Genomic DNA, 21,797 nt, shown 5'->3' with positions numbered 1-21,797 from the left:
ACACTCCAGTATTCTTGCCTGGAGAATCCCATGGACAGAGGAGCCTGGCGGCTACAGTCCATGGGGTCGCAAGAGTCGGACACAACTTAGCAAGTAAACCACCACCACCAAATCCATCCCGGGGAGGCCCTGTTTGGGGGCTGACACGGGAACCTCAAGAATGAGGGTTAGGTGGGGGCACCTCTACCTGCCGGAGACCCCACACTGCAAAGCCCCTCCCTCCAAGCCACCGAACCCACCTCTGACTTTGGAACAAGAATGACAGCCCCGTTTCAGGTTTGGGAAAATGGTCAGTGCCCCCTCCCAGGCTCCTAAGCGGTACATGTGAAGTGTCCTGGGGGTGATCTTTGAACTTAGCTGTATCTAAAATGCAGAGAACAGGTAAAAAGTGACAGGCAGGGTGAGGAGTAAGGTAAGGGGCTTGGAGAGGGTCTTGAGAAGCCAGCGGCCCCAGTATTGTATGCCTTCACTGATAGGAGACACTTAGAATAGGCGAGTTCATAGGGACGGAAAGTAGAGTAGAGGTTAGCTGGGCTGGGGAGAGGGATGGGGAGTCCTTGTTTAATGGGTACAGAGGTGGGGAGGATGCAGAGATTTGGGGTATAGATAGTGGTGATGGTCCTATGACATGGTAAATGTATTTAATGGCACTGAATTCTACACTTAAAAGTGGTGAAAATGATTAATGTTATGTTCTGTATATCCTGCCACAATTAAACCGAGTCTGCAGCCACCTCTGTGCTTCAGTCTGAATCAGCTAGAAATCTGGGAGGCCAGTCACGGTTGCCGGCTACCTCTCCCCAGAATTTGGCCTCAGTATAAGGAAGTGGAAGAAGGGTGAGGAAGGGACTGAAGCCAGGTTTCCCCAGGAGTCTGGAAGGGACGAGGAAGGGAAGCGAAGCTGATAGAGCCTCTGCAGGGCACGGCACGCTCCAGAAGCCACCCCCCACCCACCCCACCACCCTGCACCAGCTCCTACACGCTCCCAGGCTGCAGGTGGGAAGAGCCAGGCCAGAGACCTTAAGTCAGTTTCTCAAGGTCCTTGGGCTAGTAGGTGCCAAGAGCCAGACTTTGGATCTCCGTCTGTTTTCCCCAGTCCCTACTTATAGTGACACCTGGAGATGCCCTGGTGGGACTTGGAGAGGCAGGGGGAAGACCATTCTGGGGAAATCAGGGCCCCAATGCCCACGGGGCCCTTGGCAGATGCCAAGCCCGAGGCAGAGGGAGGGCATGGGGGTGGCAGGAAGGTGCAGAACCTGTTTTCCCACCTAGGGTTTTTGGATCAGCGTCCTCCACCCTTGCTGGGAATTGGGGAGTGGGAGGCAGGGAGTGGGCCACATAGCCTGTAGCTGCCTCTGTCCTTCCAGTGGGGATATCGAGATTCACCCGAAATCTGGGAACAAGTGACTGCGTTGGAAGCCACAGAGTGGGGGCCAGAGGGCGGGTGAGGGCAGGGCCAGGCCGGTGGGCACTGATACTGCGCTGCCCCACCCAGAGGGGAGAGGCCAAGCCCTCTTCTGCCTTCCAGGCCCCAGGTTAGGGCACAGTTTATGAGGGGCTTCCCAGGTGGTACAGTGCTTAAGAATCTACCTACTAATGCAGGAGACATAGGAAATGTGGGTTTGCTCCCTGGGTCGGGAAGATCCCCTGGAGAAGGAAATGGCAACCCACTCCAGTGTACCTGCTCGGACAATCCATGGACAGAGGAGCCCGGTGGACTCCTGGAGTCCATGCGGTCACAGAGTTGGACGAGACTGAACACACACAGCACACAGAGGGGCTGGCAAAGGTCCATGGCAGTCAGTTGTAGATCCAGGGCACAACCATCCTGTCCTCCCTGCCACTCCCCTGCACACACAAGTCTTGTCTGAAGCCCTTTGTTTATAGAGTGGAAGTGAATGTTTCACCTAGATTTTCTGTCTGCCTTGTGCATATTATCTTCAGGGCGGGAGCTTAAAGCACGTGTGTGCATGTGCACAGGCTCTCGATTTTCCAGCCATGGGTGATTCCCAGGAAGGCTCAACGGGCCCATGTCTCATCCCAGGCCTGCCCTTACTCCCCTGCCCTCCGGGGCCTTCCTGGTTGACAGGGGCATAGTGGAGGCTGGCTCTTTGTCACAGTGAACTCCGTCAGACGTGACCAGGAAGGGAAGTCTGTCGAGACAAAAATACAGGAATGCCTTTCCAGGCCAGATGGGGTGGTGGTGGATTGCTGGCTGCTTGGCGGGATTTGTTTGGAAGGCAGAAGTCCAGCGGACTGTCCTGGGGAAGGCAGATTGGTGTGTGTGTGTGTTGCAACATGTGGCTGCTGCCCAGCTTTGTGGGCAAATGAGGCCTCTGACCCTGGCTTCGGGGGCTAACGTGGCGCAGAGGTGGGTTCTCCAGTCATGGGGTGGTGACAGCCATCCCTCCAAAGAGGGAAGCAGAGTCCTTCCAGGAGAGGCCATTAAAAGCTGACGGCAGGACTCCAAGACAGGGGGGTGGGCTCCAGGGACCTCTTACTGGGCGATTGGCAGCAGCAGCTGGGGAACCAGGGCAGCTGGCACCTTAGACAGAACTGGGACCTGACCCTTGGATGTTGGCGTCATCTCATCCAGGGAAGAGCAGGGATGGGGTGGGGGTGCTGGAAAAAGGAGGCGCCCCTTCTCACCCGGCTTCCTGCAGGAGTGACCCCAAAGCGCAGTTTTGGCAGGACTGGCCTGTGGCTGGGGATTGTCAGATGCGTCTGGCTCTTGTTAGGGACAGGCCGATGGGGGTGTCTAAAAATACCCAAGGCAGAGCTGCCACCCAGCAAGAGCACCGGCCTGTAACTGGGCAACCACGGCAGCACTCGCTGTCCCAGCTCCAGTCACTGGGGCTCTTCCAGGCGGCTAAGCCCTGGGAGAGGCTGGGAGGCGTGAGAGTGCCCTGGGCCTCTGTGGGCTAGGATCAGAGTGTTTCAGGGGCATAAGGGCCTTAGTACGGATATGAGAGTTGGACCGTAAAGAAGGCTGAGTGCCAAAGAACTGATGTTTTCAAGCTGTGGTGCTGGAGAACATGCTGGAGAGTCCCTTAGACTGCAAGGACATCAAACCAGTCAATCCTAAAGGAAATCAACCCTGAATATTCATTGGAAGGGCTGATGCTAAAGTTGAAGCTCCATTACTTTGGCCACCTGATGTGAAGAGCCAGTTTACTGGAAAAGACCCTGATGCTGGGAAAAATTGAAGGCAAAAGGAGAAGGGGGTGACAGAGGAGGAGATGGTTGGATGGCATCACTGACTCAATGGACATGAGTTTGAGCAAACTTCGGGAGATAGTGAAGGACAGGGAAGCCTGGCGTGCTGCAGTCTGTGGGGTCACAAAGAGTGGAACGTGACTTGGTGACTGAATGACAACAACAAAGGGCCTTAAAAGTCCCAATGTAACTGCTAGGGATGCTCAGAGAGGAGGAGTGACTCACTCAAGGTCACTCAGCAGGTTGGCAGCAGTACCTGGGCTAGAACTGGGTCTGGGGACTCATTGCCAAGGAGCTGGATGACTGGGAGTTGCCAGTGGGTTCCTAGGCCAGGTCCCGTTATGGTCCTCCAGGTCCCAGGGACCCTTATGGCACGTGTCATCCATCCAAGATGTTGAGTTTCCACGCTTGCGTGCTGATCAGTGACAGGTGGGCCAAGAGCAATGGGTCAGTTCCCACTGGCCTCAGGTCACTCCCAGCCAGAGCTGTTGGGCTCTGGGAATATCATCCATCCTCAGGCAGGAAGTAGGAAGACTTGGGGGCTGGAGAAAAGCCGTCTTCCCATCTGAGGACACTTGGTTTGTTCACATGGTATCTCCAGGGCTTAACAAGGAGTTGTTGACCTGAATAGTTAAATTCCCAGGACTCTCACCTTTTTGGGAAGCTGGGCTTCAGTTGATCTAGAAAGGGACTGAAGGTGAAGAGATTCTCCCAACTTCCTGCCCTCCTTGGACAGGTTAGACAACATCAGCTTCTAGAAGCTTCCTAGCACTCCTAGGTCTAGAGCTGAGGGATATAAGCTCTAGATATTTGGATATTTGGTGCCAAAACTGAGCTGAGAAATTTGGGTGTGAAACATCTCTCACCCTGCAGGATGCAGAGAGGGACTGGTTAAGTCCCTCAATGCAAACTGCTTGTAAGCCTAAGATCAAGTAAGTTTGTCCAATAGAAAAGTCCCTTTGAAGGTTTCCCTTTCTGATGCTTTTGATCACAAACTTCTCTTGAGAGCTTTTTTTCCTTAAAATGAGCAGGCAGATGCTTTGCCCTCTGAGCCACCAGGGAAGCCCAAAATGAAGTTAGTTAACAATTTTTGCAATGAATACATGTGACCCAAAGTCTCATTCATCTTATTCTAATGAATGTTTCCCAAAGTGTATTATCACTGGTGGTAACCAAGATCATTTTTAGAAGTTCATAGCTGAATGTGAAACAAACAAAAAGAGTAATTATGTCTTTTTCTCCATTGATATTTGGGGGAAAAAAAACACAAACAGAACACAAACCCATAGTTTCACTACTGCATAGGGTGAAACACTGAGGTTGATGTGGTAAACTCATTTTTTGAAATAATGGAAAGGTGTCATTAATAAGCAATGATGATCCTTGGGTTTGGTAAAAATCTTGGTGACTGCCTTCGGGGAGATGGCAGAAGTGTAAGTGTTAGTCACTCAGCCCTGTCTGACTCTTTGTGACCCCATGGGCAAAGAGCCTGTCAGGCTCCTCCATCCATGAAATTTTCCAGGCAAGAATATTGGAGTGGGTTGCCATTTCCTTCTCCAGAGATGTTCATCCCTTTGACAACAGTCTTGAAATATCTGTGAGCTCCCCGCCCAAGCTCCTCTTCTACAAAGAGGCCCCAGCGTTCAGCTTCAGACTTGATGTGCCACTCAACTTCTGAAGGAGTCTCTGCATCTTTGATGAGGGTCATCATGCCTTCCAATGCCTTGGACGGTTGTTCTGGGGATCAGAAGAGTTGGAATATTGATGTTCGTGGAAGTGGCTAAAGGTGTTTGTGGTTTGCCTGAACCAAAGGAAAGCTGAGGGAGCATCTGGCTTGCCCACTTTCATCCTGGTGGCTGTTAGCACATGACTCTGGGCAGTGAGCCGTGTAGGCAAAGGGGGATTTCCCTTTCTTCAAAAGAGGTTTCAGTTCCACGAAGAAGATGGTGGGTACAAACATGTACATGCCAGGAGCGGAGTTGCGAGATGGGGTTTCAGGGGAGCCCATGTCGTGGTGTGCAAGAGTTTCCTTAAACCTTTCGGACTGGAGATGGGCTTGGAAGAGTCCCTAGAATTCCCCTGGGCAGTGATAGCTCTGGGTTTGCAGAAAGGAGGGAGAGAAAAGGCAGAGGGTGCAGGCAGAAGTCTTGCTGGTGCAGATGCACGTGTCTCGTTAGCCTGCAGTGCACAGCGTGGGAGAGGAGGGCAGGCCTGGGGGCCGAGCTGGATGGCGGAGATGAAGGGGGCTTCCCTCCACATCCCGATGAACCTGGCTGGGGAAGCAGGAGTGATGATGTTCACACTGCAACACTGGGAAGAAAAAAGAGAGAAAGGGAAAAAGTGGAAGCATCCTAGAAGCAACTAAATACCCATTGGTCACATTAGGGAGTATTTTACAGAAGTTAGGGCTTCCCTGGTGGCTCACACGGTAAAGAATCTGCCTCCAATGCAGGAGACTTGGGTTCGATCTCTGGGTCGGAAAGATCCCATGCAGAAGGGCATGACAGCCCACTCCAATATTCTTGCCTGGAGAATTCCATGGATAGAGGAGCTTGGTGGGCTACAGTCCATGGGGGTCACAGGGTTGGACAAGACTGAGCAACTAACGCTTTACAGAAGTTAAAAAGAGCAAAATTCAGGATCTTCCCTTGGCAGTGCAGTGGTTAAAACTTGCACTCCCAATACAGGATTCTGTCCCTGGATGGGGAACTAAGATCCCATGCAGAGTGGCCAGAAAGCATAAAAATAAAAATTAAAAAAAGACAAGATGCAAGGTGGGGGTGAGGGGTAAAATAGGTGGAGGGGATTAAGAGGTACAAACCTCCAGTTATTAAGTAAATAAGCCACCGGGATATAATGTATTTAACCATTAGATTTATCATGATGGCTATTTCATAATGTGTGCAAATGTCAAATCACAATGTAGCACGCCTGAAACTAACATATTGTACATCAATTATATTCTCAATCAAAGTTGTTTAAAAATTTAGATCTCAGAGAAAAAAAACTTGGAGGTTCATCTCTGTGTACCTGTAGAAAGGTCGATAAGTAACAAAGGTATATATGGGAAAATAGGCTATTTACATAAAAGCAAACCGAAAGTAACAGTGTTCCTGTGGCCTCATATGTGTTACATGTATGCAAGGAAAGTGACTGGAAGGACATATCAGAATCAATCAGTGTGGCTACCCATGGGAACGGGGAGAGGAAGGAATGGACTGTGGGACTCCAGTCTTGTTTGTTTCTGAGAAAATATATTCAAGAGTTACGTAAGTGTGGTGGTGGTGGTGCAGTTGCTAAGTCATGACTGACTCTTTTTCGACCCCATGGACTGGAGCCTGCAAGGCTCCTCTGTCCATGGGATTTCCCAGGCAAGAGTCCTGGAGTGGGTGGCCATTTCCTTTTCCAGGGAATCTTCCTGACCCAGGGATGGAACCTGGGTCTCCTGCATTGCAGGTGGATTCTTTACTGTCTGAGCCACCTAGGAAGCCCTAATATGTGTCCGTGAAGTTCAGGAATAATGAAATAGTCTTCCCTGAATTCGGTAAGCAGTGTGAGTTTTGCAGGTTTGGAGTGGGGAGCTTTTAGAAGTGGGGGGCAATGGTAGATAGACTAGGTGGGGGCTGTGTGGCAATTCAATGGCAAGGTAACCAGGACGTGTGCCATTCAGCCTCCATGGAACATGCCCCTGGAAACATCCCTCTGTGTACCTCTTCTGGCCGTGATGGTTTTCTGTCTGGATGCTGTTAACAGACAAGTGGTAGTTTGGGGAGGGGGTAATGTGGTACATTTAGGGTGTGTTAAGAATCCACCTGCAGTGCAGGAGATGAAAGAGACTCGGGTTTGATCCCTGGGTTGGGAAGATCCTCTGGAGTGGGAAATGGCAAGCCACTCCAGTATTCTTGCCTGGAGAATTCCATGGACAGGGGAGCCTGGTGGGCTACAATCCATAGGGGTCACGAAGAGTCGGACTTGACTTAACAACTAAACAACAACAAACTCTCGGACTCTGCAGACCCTGTTCCATTGGATGGTTGGTTGGGTCCCATCACATCCCTCTTTTTTAACAGACATCTGAGTCCTCTTGAAAAAATCCTGGTCCTTTGGGCCAAGAAAGTGTCTTTGCTGCCGATGTGTTGATGGATGTCTTAGAGGCCTGTGTTCTTCCTCTCACGTCAACTTTGTCAGTCCCGAGGGTCCTGGACCACACGAGGGTCCTCTGCCTTTAACAGCCTGGTCACAGAGAACAGAACTCACCCCCACCTCTGCCCTGGGCAAAGCCATCTTGATTCCTGTGTTTCAGATGTGTGTGTGGAATGGAGAAGGAATCCTCTTTCTAAGCGGTGATCACTTCCATTACTTCCGACGGTCTTCGTTTGAGGGACCAGCTCTTTTGAGTTCCCTGGGGTTTCTCCAGGACCCTCTAGCACAGAGCTAAGTATGCAGTGCGTGCTCAGTTGTATTTGATGCTTTGCGAGCCCCTGAGCTGTAGCCTGGCAGGGTCCTCTGTCCGTGGGATTCTCCAGTCAAGAATACTGGAGGGGCTTGCCATTTCCTCCCCCAGGGGATCTTCCCCACTCAGGGATCGAACCCATGTCTCTTGTGTCTCCTGCATTGGCAGGCGGGTTCTTTACCACTGAGCCAACTGGGAAGGGTGCAGTAGGCGCTCAGTAAGTCTCTGCTGTGTAAATAGCTGGGGGAGGGCGTCCCCCCAGGAGTCGCTGGTTTTCCTGCTTTTCAGCCCACCCCCGGGAGGAGTGGCAGAAGCGAGGCCCCCTGCCTTGGATGAGAAGCGGGCAGGAGGCTGCAGAGTGGAGACGGGTGGCGTGGGGTAGGGCTGAGGGCAGCTGCTCCCCCCGCCTGCCCGCCGCACTTGGGTCAGGCCCAAGTGGTACAGTCAGCATCCCTCTATGTCAGCATGACATGGGGTCACATTCTTCTAGGCCAGGGCCCGAAAGAGGCTTAATCATCGGCCCTCCCAGAGTGCGGTCTGCACGCCCACAGGCATTTGGAGATGATTTCTGTAGCATACAGGCAATGTTACAAACTGTAATACGCTCTCTTTTTTTTTTTTCATGTATTACTAAAATGTCAGTCACTTGGCAAGTGATATTGACTTTCCCTTTACAGTATAATACACATTGAAGGGGCTTCCCTGGTGGCTCAGTGGTAAAGAATCTGCCTGCTGATGCAGGAGATGTGAGAGACTCGGGTTCGATCCCTGGGTCAGGAAGATCTTCTGGAGGAGGAAATGGCAACCCACTCCAGTATTCTTGCCTGGAAAATTCCCTGGCCAGAGGAGCCTGGCGGGCTACAGTCTATGGGGTCGCGAAGAGTCAGACACAACTGAGCACATATCACTATCACAAAATAGTGAGTATAATTGTCTGTGCTGCTGTTTTCATTTCCCTGGGATATTTACCCAGGAGTGGAATTGCTGGGTCCTATGCTAACCAGGTGGTGAAGTGGTAAAGAATCCATCTGCTAATGCAGGAGACGCAAAAGACGCAGGTTCGATCCCCTGGGAGATCCCCTGGAGGAGGTAATGGCAACCCACTCCAGTGTTCTTGCCTGGAAAATGCCGTGGACAGAGGAGCCTGGTGGGCTGCCGTCTATGGGGTTCATAAAGACTCGGGCACGAGTGAGCACATGCACACATATGGTAACTCTGTGTTTAATTGAGGACCAGCTAGACTTCCCACAGTGGCTGCAGCATTTTACACTCCCAACAGCACTGGATGAAGTTTCTCTGCTTCCCCAAGTTTTAATTCTGTGCCCAGCCCTGTCCTGGCTCCTAAGAAACTTCCACTGGTAGAATTCCTAGAGGTCTAGAAAAGGTTGCAGGGGGCCGGGATCCTGGGTTTAAGCAAGGGCCTACCAAAGGTTCTGAGCTGGGCTGGGCCCAGCTGAGTAGGGGGCGGACGGCGGGGAGGAATGAGGGGCACATGGGGACCACGTGCGAGAAGTGGAAACCATGGAAGGCAGAGCCCTCCATAGCGCTGTTTTCTGCAGGACCCTGGACTGATTTTAGGTTTTGCTGGATACCGCATCTTGTAGTGTGCTGGTCTCTCAGTTGTGTCTGACTGTTTGTGACCCCGTGGACTGTAGCCTGCCAGGCTCCTTTGTCTGGCAGGAATTCTCCAGGCTTGAATACTGGAGTGTGTTGCCATTCCCTTCTCCAGGGGATTTTCCCAATCCGGGGATGGAACCCGGGTCTCCTGCATTACAGAGAGATTCTTCACCGTCTGAGCCACCAGGGAAGTCACTCGGCAACAAAGTGGTTCTCTTTCCAGTTGTCTTTCGGCTCTTCTGATTCCATCAAGGGGAAGATGCGTCTCTGACTGTAATTTTCCTTCTTCTCTCTCTTTTTTTAAAGCTCTATTTCTTTTTATTAGTCACAATATCACAGGCAGTGTGCACTCTTTGTGTCTGGCTTCTTTGACTCAGCACAAGGTTTTGTGAATCATCCATGATGTACATGTAGTAGGAGTTCCTTTTGTTCCTTTTCATTGCTGAGTAGCGTTCCATTTTATGGCCATGTCACACTCTGGCTTTGTGTGTGTGGTCATGACGCATGCTTGCAGAGTCTAGTTCCCTGACCAGGGACTGAACCCGGGTCTGCTGCAGTGAAAGTACAGAGTCCTAACCACTGGGCCACCAGGGATTCCATCAGGGGGAAGATGCTTCTTCAATTCTAGCTTTCCTTCTTTAACCTGACAGAGCAGGTCTCCACACAGCCCTTTGGAGGACAACAACACTGAACCAGAACTTGTGAAATTTTTTTAGTGGGGGTGGCTATTAATTTTCACAATCAATCGATGTGGCGGGTCATGCTGATTTTCCATTCCCAGGGAGCCAGAAGATTTCTTCTTGAAATACATATATTTCTCTTAGAGAGTGGATTTATTTAATGACAAATATGAAGTAAAATCTTACAGTGGTACTCAGGAAGGAGGTGAGCCGATGACTGGAGTTTGGAGAAACCTTCTAATGTTTAGGGCTCAGTTCTGAGGTGCTGTGTCAGGAAGTGGTGAGGTCTCCAGTCCTGGGGCTCATACAAATGGAGGCTGGTTGCTATAAAAATAATCCAGGCAGAGGCTGGGGCAGGGGTGATTCTGTATGATCGCACAGCACCCTTAGCTGAGACTGCATGAGTCTGCGATTCTCATTGTGTGGGGTCCACTTCCCAATTCCACGGCTGGATGGTGTCATAGCTGCAGATGCATATCATCAGAGGTGGCCCAGCTGGACGGGCAAGTGGTCTGGGGGGCTGCCTTTCTTTCCAGCCAGGCAATCTCACAGTTCCCCGGACAACCCGGGGCATGACGGTGGTGATGTGTTACAGGGTGATTCCAAGTTCATGGGGACCACTCCCCAGCTGGCTCAGCATCTGTCCCGATCTTGGATGTTTAACAGAGCGCATCCCTTCCTTTTGTTCCTTTTTCATTGCTGAGTAGGATTCCATTTAATGGCTGCGTCACACCCTGGTTTTGTGTGTGTGTGGCCACCACATGGCTTGTGGGATCTAGTTCCCTGACCAGGTTCCCTGACCTAATTAAAGGACATGGCCTGCCAGCTCTCGGGTTAGTGAGTCTGTATGGGCTGCATAGGTATCCCAAAGGAGAGCTGCTTTGGAGAGAGAGAGCTGCAAAGGAGAGAACCTATCCCAAAGGGTTCTCCAAGAAACAGAGCCAACAGAATGTGTATACATTTGTGTGGCAGAGGATGTGATGGTGAGATAGCGTCACTGACTCAGTGGACATGAATTTGAGCAAACTTCAGGAGATAGTGAAAGGCAGGGAAGCCTGGTGTACATGGGGTTGCAAAGAGTTGGACATGACTTAGTGACTGCACAACAACAACAACAATAACTGTATATGTGTGTGTGTACACCGCTCTCCACATGTACATATATGGAGAGAGGTTTATTTCTCAGGCATTGGCTTATGCAGTTATGAAGGCTAGCAAGTCCAACATCAATGGGTAGGCTGGGAGGCTGGGCACCCAGGGGAAAGCTGATGCTGCAGTTCAGCTCCAAAGGGTGCTGGGGGTGGTGGTGGTAGTGGGTGTAAGTGTTTTGTTCTATATGAACCTTCAACTGATCAGAGGAGGCCCACCCACATTATGGAGGGCAATCTGCTTTACTCAAAGCCCACTGATTTAAATGTTCATCTCATCCAAAAACACCCTCACAGAAACCCTGTGGCCCAGCCAAACTGACACAGAAAATCAACCATCACAGATGCTTCAGGTGGACTAGACACACAGCATTAAATAAGATAGTGCTGTGTTGTGCTTAGTTGCTCAGTCATGTCCAACTCTTTTCAACCTCATGGACTGTAGCCCCCCAGGCTTCTCTGCCCGTGGGGATTCTCCAGGCAAGAATACTGGAGTGGGTTGCCATGCCACTCCAGGGATCTTCTTGACCCAGGGATCAAACCCAGGTCTCCCGAAGCCCTTTTAAAATCATTCCTTTTTAAATTCCCTCCCAACCCTCCAAGGAGAAAACCTCAGTTTTGTACTATTATGTCTTTAATAGAGCTTCCCAAACACATGGAATGTCCTGTTGCTTCAGCAAAGAAAGAGAAAGCGAGCCTTGGGCTCAGAATTTTGAGCAGCAACAGTTTCTAGCTGGAACTGAGTAACGTTCTGTGTTCATTGTATGTTTCCTTCTTCCCCATCGATTGCCATCTTTCCATTTTGGTTGTGATATAAGGTTTCCTTTTGTAAAGAGGTACGTTTAAAAAGTGAGTAGGCTGCTGGTAACACAGGTGGTACACGGATACACCGGAGATGCTGCACGTGGTGCTGGAATGACTGGTTTGGAGAGACATTGACGCAAGCACAGTGAGGACGGTGCCTGAGGAGCCCCTACCTGTCCACACGGCTTGAGCTGCCTGTTGTCTGTTTGTACTTCTTCCCTGCTGGAGACAGCTGGGTGGTTTATTTCCCCTGGGTGACTGCCCCCCGAGAATGGCAGTGCATGAGGGGACAATGCTGACTCTGGGGATGGGAAAGGTCTGGGGGTGGCAGTTCTAGGATCTCCTTGACCATGGTGGTGGCTGTGATCGGTGCATGTGCGTAGCACTTGTTGGGTGCCAGATGCTGTTCTAAGCACTTTCAGTTTATTATCTCCCGGTGGTCCTAGGAGGTGGGCGTACCATGGTCATTCCCATTGTACAGATGAGGAAACTGAGGCACCGGGTTGTTAGGCTGCTAGACTTTGGTCCAGTCTGGCTCTGTTTATGCTCTTCTGTGTTTTGCACATATTACTTCCTGCTCATCTTCTCCCCTTTGTCCCCTTCGTGTGTTAACTTATCTGGAGGCAGAGGCCTGGCTTCCTGGTCCTGGGGCTCCCTGGATCTGGCCAAGTTGTAGGCATTGATTCCCAGTCCCTAACTTGCTGGCAGAATTCACCCAGTTTTAAATGACAGTTTAGGAAAGATGGAAAAGCTGTTAAAGTGAGCACCACTGATCTCCTGGGGGTTACTTGGAAGTCACTAACATGAGATGCTCTGTGAAGGGAAGAGCATCCCTAACCTGATGGCTGTGAGGATGACAAGCGCCCTGAGTCTGACACCTGCCTCACCTCAGCCACTTAATCCAGATGACATATTGAGTGCCTGCAGGTCCCAGCCTGCTCTGGGCTGGGGTGAGGGTGTGTTGGGTAGCATAATTATAGGGAGCTCCTTGGATGACAGCAGCCAACAGGGAGCCCTTTAATTGATGGGGTCAGACAGCAGTCATTGGCAGAATGGTGGTTATTAGCTCTTCTGCCAAAGCTGTGCAAATTAGCAGACACTCACCAAGTGTTTGCTGAGTAACCCTGGGCACTGGGGATATGTAAAGCATGGTTTCTGTCTTTGAGGAACCCTGAATCTAAGGACAGTGTTTCTCTTGTATCAGTTAGCTCTTGCTGTGTAACAAACCGTCCTGAAATGCACAGGCGCGTCCCAATTCATTGCCCTTCACTTGATTGCACTTTGCAGATTCTGTGGTTTTGTTTTTGTATTTTTTTTAAAAACAAATTAAAGGTTTGTGGCCACCCCATGGTGAGCAAGTTTGTCAACACCGTTTTCCCAACAGGGTTTGCCCACTTTGTGTGTGTGTCACATTTTGATAATTCTTTCAATATTTCAAACTTTTTATTGTTACAATATTTGTTATGTAATCTGTGGTCTTTGATGTTACGACCACGATTTGCTAAAGTCTCAGATGATGGGTGCTTCCCTGGTGGTTCAGGCAGTAGAGCGTCTGCCTGCAATGTGGGAGATCTGAGTTTGATCCCTGGGTCGGGAAGATCCCCTGGAGAAGGAAGTGGCAACCCACTCTAGTACTCTTGCTTGGAAAATTCCATGGACGGAGGAGCCTGGTAGCCTACAGTCCATGGGATTGCAAGGAGTCGCACACGACTGAGCAACTTCATTTCAGATGATGGTCAGCAACTTTTGCAGTAGAATATTTTAAAATTAAGGCATCTACATTGTTTTTCTTTTAGGCACGATGCTATTGCACACCTAATAAACTACAGTGTAGTGTAAACATAGCTTTTTAAAAAACTTTGTTTTTTAATATTTATTTTGGCTGCGCTGGGTCTTCGTTGCTGCCCACAGGCTTTGACAGGCTTTCTTTAGCTGTGGCAAGCAGGGACTACTCTCAAATTGCGGTGCACATGGGCTTCTCCTCGCAATGACTTCTCTTATTTCAGAACACGGGCTCCTGAGTACACGCTCAGTAGTCATGGTGGACGGGCTTAGTTGCCCTGAAGCATGTGGGATGTTAGTTCACTGACCAGGGATCAAACCTCTGTCCCCTGCCTTGGTAGGCAGATTCTTAACCTGCGGACCACCAGGGAAGTCCCATATAACTTTTATGTGCATTGGGAAACAAACAAAAAAAATCACGTGACTCACTTTATTGCGATATTTGCTTTATTGAGGTGGTCTGGAACTGAGCCTGTAATATCTCGGAGGCCATAATGTCTTAAAAGAGAAAACATTTATTTAGTTCACGATTCTGCAGGTGGGCAGTATTGGCTCGGCTCTGTGGGGCTCTCACATCTCTGTGGCCAGCTGGGGGGTCAGCTAGGAGCTGGCTGGTCTTGGGAGCCCCTTGCTGGAGAAAAGCTCGTCTCTGCTCCATGCAGTCTCCTACCATCAGGCCAGGCTGGGCTCACACCTGTGGTAGCCGAGACAGGAGGTACATGAGGTCTCTTGAATCCTGGGCTCAGAAATGGCCCTTTTGCTGCCTTCTGTTGATAAAAGAAATCACCCAGGTTCAGTGGGTGGGGAAATAGATTACACTTCTTAATAAGAGGACTTGATTTGCTAATAACATTTTGTTAAAACCTTTTGCACATATGAACATGAGAAATCTTGGTCTGTATTTTTCCTGTTGTGGAATGTGTTGCCTGGTTTGAGGATCAGGATGATCTCTGCAGGCCTCGTGGGATGAATTGGGAGCTATTCCCTCCTCTTAGACTTTTTTGGAATGTATGTGTAGAGTTGGTATTGATGTTGTTGACATTTAGTTGCTAAGTCATGTCTGACTTTTTGCAATCCCATGGACTGTAGCCCTCCAGGCTCCTCTGTCCATGGGATTTCTCAGGCAAGAATACTGGAGTGGGTTGCCATTTCCTTCTTCAAGAGATCTTCCCGACCCAGGGATCGAACCCGCATCTCCTGCATTGGCAGGCAGATTCTTTACCACTGGGCCACCAGGTAAGTCCAGAGTTGCTATTATTCTTCCTTTAATGTTTGACAGAATTCACCAGTGAAGCCATCTGGACCTGGAGTTTTCTCTTTGGGAAGGGACTCCAGAGCCTTGATAAATACTTCTTTCTTCTTGTGTGGCCAAACGAGAAGGAAAAGTCTGGCTCCACTTCTTTATTTACTTATTTTTCAATGTTTTTTTCTGTTGAAGTGTAGTTGATTTACAATGTTTGTTAACATTTTTGACTTCTTAGCACAGCCCCTTGAAATCTGGCTCCTCCTTTCTCCCTCCTTCTTTCCTGCCTCCTTCCTTCCTTCAGCACATTTATTGAGCACCATCTATAACCGAGGCACTGTTCTAAGTGCTGAGAACAGTGACGTGCAGAATCTGCTGGGTCCCTGACACTGTGGCGGGGAGATAGGTAACCCCCAGATGACAACTACAATTGAAGTGGGCTGGGAAGGTGCGAAGAGGAGGAAAATAAAGAAGGGCTTTAGTTCACTTCACTAAAATGGTTACAGGTTTGCCAGCGAGCTGACTTTCCAAGCTGATGCCTTTTTCCTACTCTCTCGGTTTTGGGGCCCCACCCTCCGCTCTGGGTTTCCCCCTTCCCCTCCCCTCTCGCAGCCCTTCCTCCCTGGTGCTATTTCACAGTTACTAGTGGCTGGGTCTCCCATCCAGCCCACAATGCGGGGATTTCTTTTCCCAGCTCCTATTTTCCTCTGGGTGACGGTGCTACCCATATTTTCAACTGTCCCGGGAGCATCTCCACGGCTGGTAACTGGACATTTCTACCACCAATGACCTGTTCCCCTCATCCTTCAAACTGCTCCTCCTGCTCCGAGCCAAGGACGTCAGGAGAGCCCGTATCTACTCTGAGCCCCCAGAATCCTTTGTCTGACCCACCACCCATCACGTTTTTATCTTTATCTGGACCCTCTCCGTTTCCTTTTTAATTTAATAAATTAATTTTTAAAAACGTTTAATTTTGTATTGGGTTACGATAGATTTAGGTGAACAAGGAAGGGCCTCAGCCATGCCTATACATGTATCCATTCTCCCCCAAGCTCCCCTCCCATCCAGGCTGCCACATAACATTGAGCAGAGTTCCCTGCAGGACTTCCACGGTGGCTCAGACAGTAAAGAGTCTGCCTGCAATGCAGGAGACCCGACTTTGATCCCCAGGTTGGGAAGATCCCCTGGAGAAGGAAATAGCAACCCACTCCAGTATTTTTGCCTGGGAAATCCCATGATAGAGGAGCCTGGTTAGGCTAAAGTCCATGGGTTGCAAAGAGTCAGACATGACTTAGCGATTAAATAACATAGAGTAGGTCCTTGTTGGTTATCCATTTTACATACAGCAGTGTGGGCAAGGACCCGGTCCTTTTCTCACTGGGGCTTCTCCAGCAGCTCCCCCAATTCTCCTCCTCCTCACCCATCCTTCTGATCGTGGAATGTTTTTCCTCTAGAGATAGGTCTTATTCCTTCCCTACTTCAAAGCCCGCCCCATCTCCCCACTGCCTCCAGGGTAACACTCAAACTCCCAAGCCCCATCGAGCTTCTTACCCAGCGTGGAGTTCTGGCTCAGCCCTGGGGCCCTGCCCAGATCTTCTCAGGCTCACTCTGGTGATACTTCTGTGCCTCGGAGCATCCTGTTCCCTTTGCCTGCAACACCCTGTCCCCACGGCTCTGCCTGGCAAGCCGCCCGGCCTCTGAGATCCAGCCCAGTTGTCACTTCTTCCATGAAGCCTCAGATGCTGCCCCCACCCTAGCACAGCGCTAGTCACCCCTTCCTCTGCGTTCTCATAGCACGCAGGTCATCATACCGTGCCTATTTGTTTACATGTCCCGTCCTTTACGTACCGGGCAGCTCCCAGGAGCTGTGGAGCCCGCCTTTCTCACCTGTGTGTCACTAGAACCTGGGAATTGGTGGACACTCCGTGAATGCTGGTTGCCTGATTAACTGCTCCTTTTAAAAACAACAGAGCGCCTATGGCCGATTCATGTTGATATATAGCAGAAATCAACACAATATCGTAAAGCAATTATCCCTCAATTAAAAATACGTAAATTAAAAAATAAACAATGGGGAAATTCCCTGGCAGTCCAGGGGTTAGGTCTCCATGCTTCACTGCCAGGGACCTGGGGTTCAATCCCTGATCAGAAAAGGAGACAACGCCCCCCAAAAAATGGATGACAGGCTAGTGATCCGAAGGCTGGGGTTTGAGCCCTGACTCTGCCACCTGCTAACTGGATGATGGGGACGAAGCCTTCAACTTGACTTCTCACCTGCAAAGTGGATCCTAGTCCTTGCCCGTCCTTTTGACGGGGCTGTCACTTTACTGACAGGTATTTATCCCATGTGCAGTGAAGGGAAGCCCTTCAGCCTGGAGGACTCATGAGTGACTTTGTGCTCTGCTTCCCGTGTCCCGTGTCTTCCCTGGTGGCTCAGAGGTTAAAGCGTCTGCCCGCAATGAGGGAGACTTGGGTTCGATCCCTGGGTCGGGAAGATCCCCTGGAGAAGGAAATGGCAACCCACTCCAGTATTCTTGCCTGGAGAATCCCATGGACGGAGGAGCCTGGAGGGCTACAGTCCACAGGGTCACAAAGAGTCGGACACGACTGAGCGACTTCACTTTCTTTCACTTTCCCGTGTCCCCAGTGTGTGTGACAAAGCGTGTCCCAGAGTGAGGGCAGATAATGATGACCAGCCTCCAAAGCCATGTGTGGACCCAGGACTTTGGACCGATCTTTTGATCAGGCCGGAGGATACCTGGATCCCAAAAGGGAAGAGAAATTCAGATTTAGGGTGGGCAAGACAGGGTTTCTCTGAAGCCAGATTGTCTGTCTTCAGATCCAAGCTTCAGCCTCTGCTAGCTTTGTAATCTTCTAGAAGGTGCTTAACCTCTCTGACCCTTATTTTCTTTACCTAACTATAGCATCTATATCATAGCTGTTTTTGTGAAGAATGCCTAAATTAATGTACAAAATGAGCTTAGAACAGTGCCTGTCACATTCCAGGCAATAAATAGGGACTATCGTTATTGTCAATGCCATAGTTATCATTATTCCAGTGGATTGAAAGGCTCAGGCCTTCACAGACAGAACCATCCTCAGCGGCTTCTGCCCTGGAGCACTGCCAAATCCCAATGTCCTCGGCCTGTTGCCATATTTGGACAGAGCCAAGTGTTGGCTTTGTGCCCAGAAACCCCAACCACAGTGAGCATAAAGCGGGGCCGCCCGGGCACAAAGGGCTTCCGCCATCCCCGGGTCATCTCTGATGCCTGGCGATTCCAGGCTGGCTGGTGTCCAGATACGAGGGCAGGAGGCTGAGCTGACCTCTGCCTTCCTGAAAACAGGCCAAAGCCGCCATCCCCTCTGAATGCCAGGGGAGCTGGGCTGGGGGTGCTGGGTTCCAGCTAGCCTAGGGGGGAACTGCCAGCTTCAGAGTGGGCCCGGGGGTGCCCCTGGCCGCATGGCCTTCCCTGGCCTGCTGGGCGGGAGCTGTGGGCGGAGCCCTGCTGGGCTGGGGGACCTCAGACACCAAACATCGCAGGTTTGTTTTGCAAAGTTCTAGACCTCAGGACTGTCCTCTTGCTTACAATTCTGGGAAAAGGCTGCAGCACAGCTGAGAATGGGCTGTGGCGTAAATGGTAGGAAGAACCCCTGAGGGCGGGGTTGGAATCAGGTGGACAAGTGGTCATCTCACAGCGTGTTCTCACCCCGCGGGAAGCCGCCACCCTCTGGCTCCCCGGCACATCATGACCGAAGCCAAAGCAGCTTCCTTTAGCCGCAGCAGCCAGGGCTGTGCTCCTTGTGGGGGGGCTGGTGTTTTTGTGAAGGAGAGGAGGGGAGGGGACACTCACATCGCCCTGGGGAAGCTCCCTTGGCCTCTCTTCACCTGAAAGACCCTGCTGGTGATGTCCCACCATAAATGACAAATAAGATGGTGCTTCTGGGGGGAATGGGGGGCCAGGGAGTCAGCAGCAGGACCTTCTCCACACCCAGTGCTGGACGTGCAGCACACACACAGAGACGCAGACACAGACACAGAGACGCACAGAGGCACATAAACACACACAGACACACACACACAGACAGACACAAATACACAGAGACACACACAGAGACAGACACACACAGAGACGCACAGAACCACATAAACACACACACAGACACACACACAGAGACAGAGACACACAGAGGCGCAGACACAGAGACACAGAACCACATAAACACACACATGGACACACACACACAGACAGATACACAGACACATATACAGAAACATACACACAGAGACATACACATAGACACACACAGACGCACACACAGACGCACATACACAGACACAGACAAATACACAGACACACGCACAGACACCTATACACAGAGACATACACACAAATACACATGCACAGACACACACACACACACACACACACATAGAGACAGAAGACACACACACAGACCCAAACACATTTCAAGCAAAGCCGGGTCCAAGGTGTAGCAGGAGGGCACCTCTGCTTAGGAAGCATTGAGGAATTGCCAGTTCTTGGTGTATCCTGGTTGCTATCTGAGGTCTGGAGGGACATTTCTGGGAGTACCGTCCCTTATCCCAAACCATCAGCCTTTTTTCTTTTTAAACTGTCAGCCTCTAGAGCTTGAAATTCGCTGACCCACGCACACTGCGTGCTGGGGCAGAACCCCCAGGGCCCACCCCCGCTCCCGGCGCCCCTCCCCTCCACCCCCCTCGTTCCAGGATGATGCCCAGAGGACGCTCACTCCTGCTCAAAGAAGCACATTTGCTGCTCCTTCTATTCCAGCTCCTGATTCTTTTTCCTTAAAAAAATGTGAAGTTCTAGGATCTTGTGTTCTCTATTATTTTATGCGATTATTTTTATGGCTATTTTGTAGAATGGGGAGTAGTTAGGCCTTCAGTCTGAACTTACTTTACCATGATTCCTACACAGCACCTAAATCAAGGTGGGGGATCCAGGTGAGATATCCCACCTGAGTTTCTGGGTAGGAAGGGGGCACACTGTGATAAATTTAGAGAACAGAACGGACTCCATTCTCTTGTGTCTGAATAAATTCCCTTCAAGGAAAAGCTCTATCCAAAGTCCAAACCAATCTCAGAGTAGATCAATAAAGACAACACACACTTCAGCTGGGCTGAAGAAGTAATAGGATTAAGAGTGCAAGAAACTCTATTTTTAGTACAAATGACAACTTAAGCATGGTTTTTAATCAAGCCCTCTCTAGATTAGCACAGTCACATCTCAACTTTAGCTGATGGCCAGGGCAGAGAGACACTACCTTCCAAAATCCCTCCTGCCTCATACAGAGGTTGTGGGAAATCCAGCCAAAAGGAGGGATACCAAGATGACCTGGGGGACTTCCCTGGTGCCAGTGGTTAAGAATCTGCCATCCAGCGCAGGGGATGTGGGTTCAATTCTTGGCCAGGGAACTAAGACCCCACGGGCCATGGGGCAACTAAGCCTGTGCACTGCAACTGCTCAGCCCTCACGCTGCAGCTAGAGAGAAGCCCACGTACCACAACAAAGATCCAATACAGCCAAGAAAATTAATGTTTTAAAACAGATGACTTGGCGCTGCCTGTGTTTTCATTAAGCCTGAAGCGCGGGAGACAGGAAAGCGGGTGGCAGGGCGAAGGTCCCAGATTTGGAGTTGGAAAAAGAGGGGTTAGAGTCTGTGAACTCTGGCGAATCGTGTGACGCCTTTGTGAGCCTCAGTCTTTCATCTGTCAGATGGGGATAATGACACCTTGCTCTGCCACCTTCAGAGGGTTGACCCAGAGATCCAACGCAAAGATACGCATTGTAAACTGCAACTTGACCTTTAATCATGAGGAGTCTTATTTCGTGTGGGATGCCCCTCTGGGCACCACCCCCTCCCCAGGGGGCTTTATCTCCTACACAGCTTGATGCTGGCATCCTGTGCCCTGGACACAGGAGAGGATTTTCTGGTCTCTGTCCTGTGACGGTGAAAGCTGCCGAGGCTGCACCTGACGGAGAGCAGAGGAGGACAGAGCTGGGAGAGAGGGACTGCTGGAGATAGTATCCTGCAAAGGAGGAGTCAAATCACAGGCCCTTAACTGAAACCCTGCATTACTTTGCGTCTGGGGTTCTGCAGCAGACGTCTAGGAGTGATGAGAAGTTTACAAGAACTGAAGAAATGGGGGACATAGATGGAGCCACAGAGGGAGCAGGGAAAAGACAATTATTAATGCTCGGGAAAAGAAGAAAAAGGTGCATAGTACATTACTTGGCTCTGCAATGTATGACGTTTACATGGTCATAGCATAAATGAGAATTACTGGTGTATGGAAAGACTGGCTTCCCAAGTGGCGCTGGTGGTAAAGAACCCGCCTGCCAAAGCAGGAGACATAGAAACGCAGGTTTGATCCCTGGGTTGGGAAGATGCCCTGGAGGAGGGCATGGCAACCCACTCCAGTACTCTTGCCTGGAAAATTCCTATGGACAGAAGAGCCTGGAGGGCTACAGTCCATGGGGTAGCAAAGAGTTGGACACAACTGAAGCGACTTAGCCCGCTCGCACAAGACTGTATCGGGATGGTGGAGTAGGAGGATGATGATGATGAAACAACTCAGGAAGTCTGTATTGTCTGTAATAGATGAATCAGGAAAGAGAAGTGTATGAATATTGTTTGGACATATGGAACTGTTGGGAAAAGAAACAGCTGAAAAGGTTAGAAGTGATTGCTTCCGGGGATCAGGACTGGGGCAGGGGCAGAGACTGTGGTTTTCATTATATGCCCTGGGTTCTATTATCCTCCCCCCCTTAATTATCACATTATGTAGATCAAAACATATTTTTAAAAGAGAA

The 21,797-nt window shown here is 50.3% G+C and overlaps 1 protein-coding gene across 2 annotated transcripts in view; it reads left to right on the top strand.

The window, feature by feature from the left end:
- The window catches only part of EMP2 (epithelial membrane protein 2), a 45,580-nt gene that overhangs the window by 863 nt on the left and 22,920 nt on the right, over window positions 1–21,797 (top strand). Inside the window, exon 2 of one of the 2 annotated variants that reach the window (XM_059881220.1) lies at window positions 14,790–14,936. The gene's annotated coding sequence lies outside the window, so the exon portion shown is untranslated. 2 annotated transcript variants of the gene reach the window in all.

This window comes from Bos taurus, chromosome 25 (assembly GCF_002263795.3).
Source record: "Bos taurus isolate L1 Dominette 01449 registration number 42190680 breed Hereford chromosome 25, ARS-UCD2.0, whole genome shotgun sequence".
In the NCBI taxonomy this organism is placed as follows: Eukaryota; Metazoa; Chordata; class Mammalia; order Artiodactyla; family Bovidae; genus Bos; species Bos taurus.
Note: the sequence above shows the minus strand (reverse complement) of the source record. Positions and strands in the feature narration are given on the sequence as shown.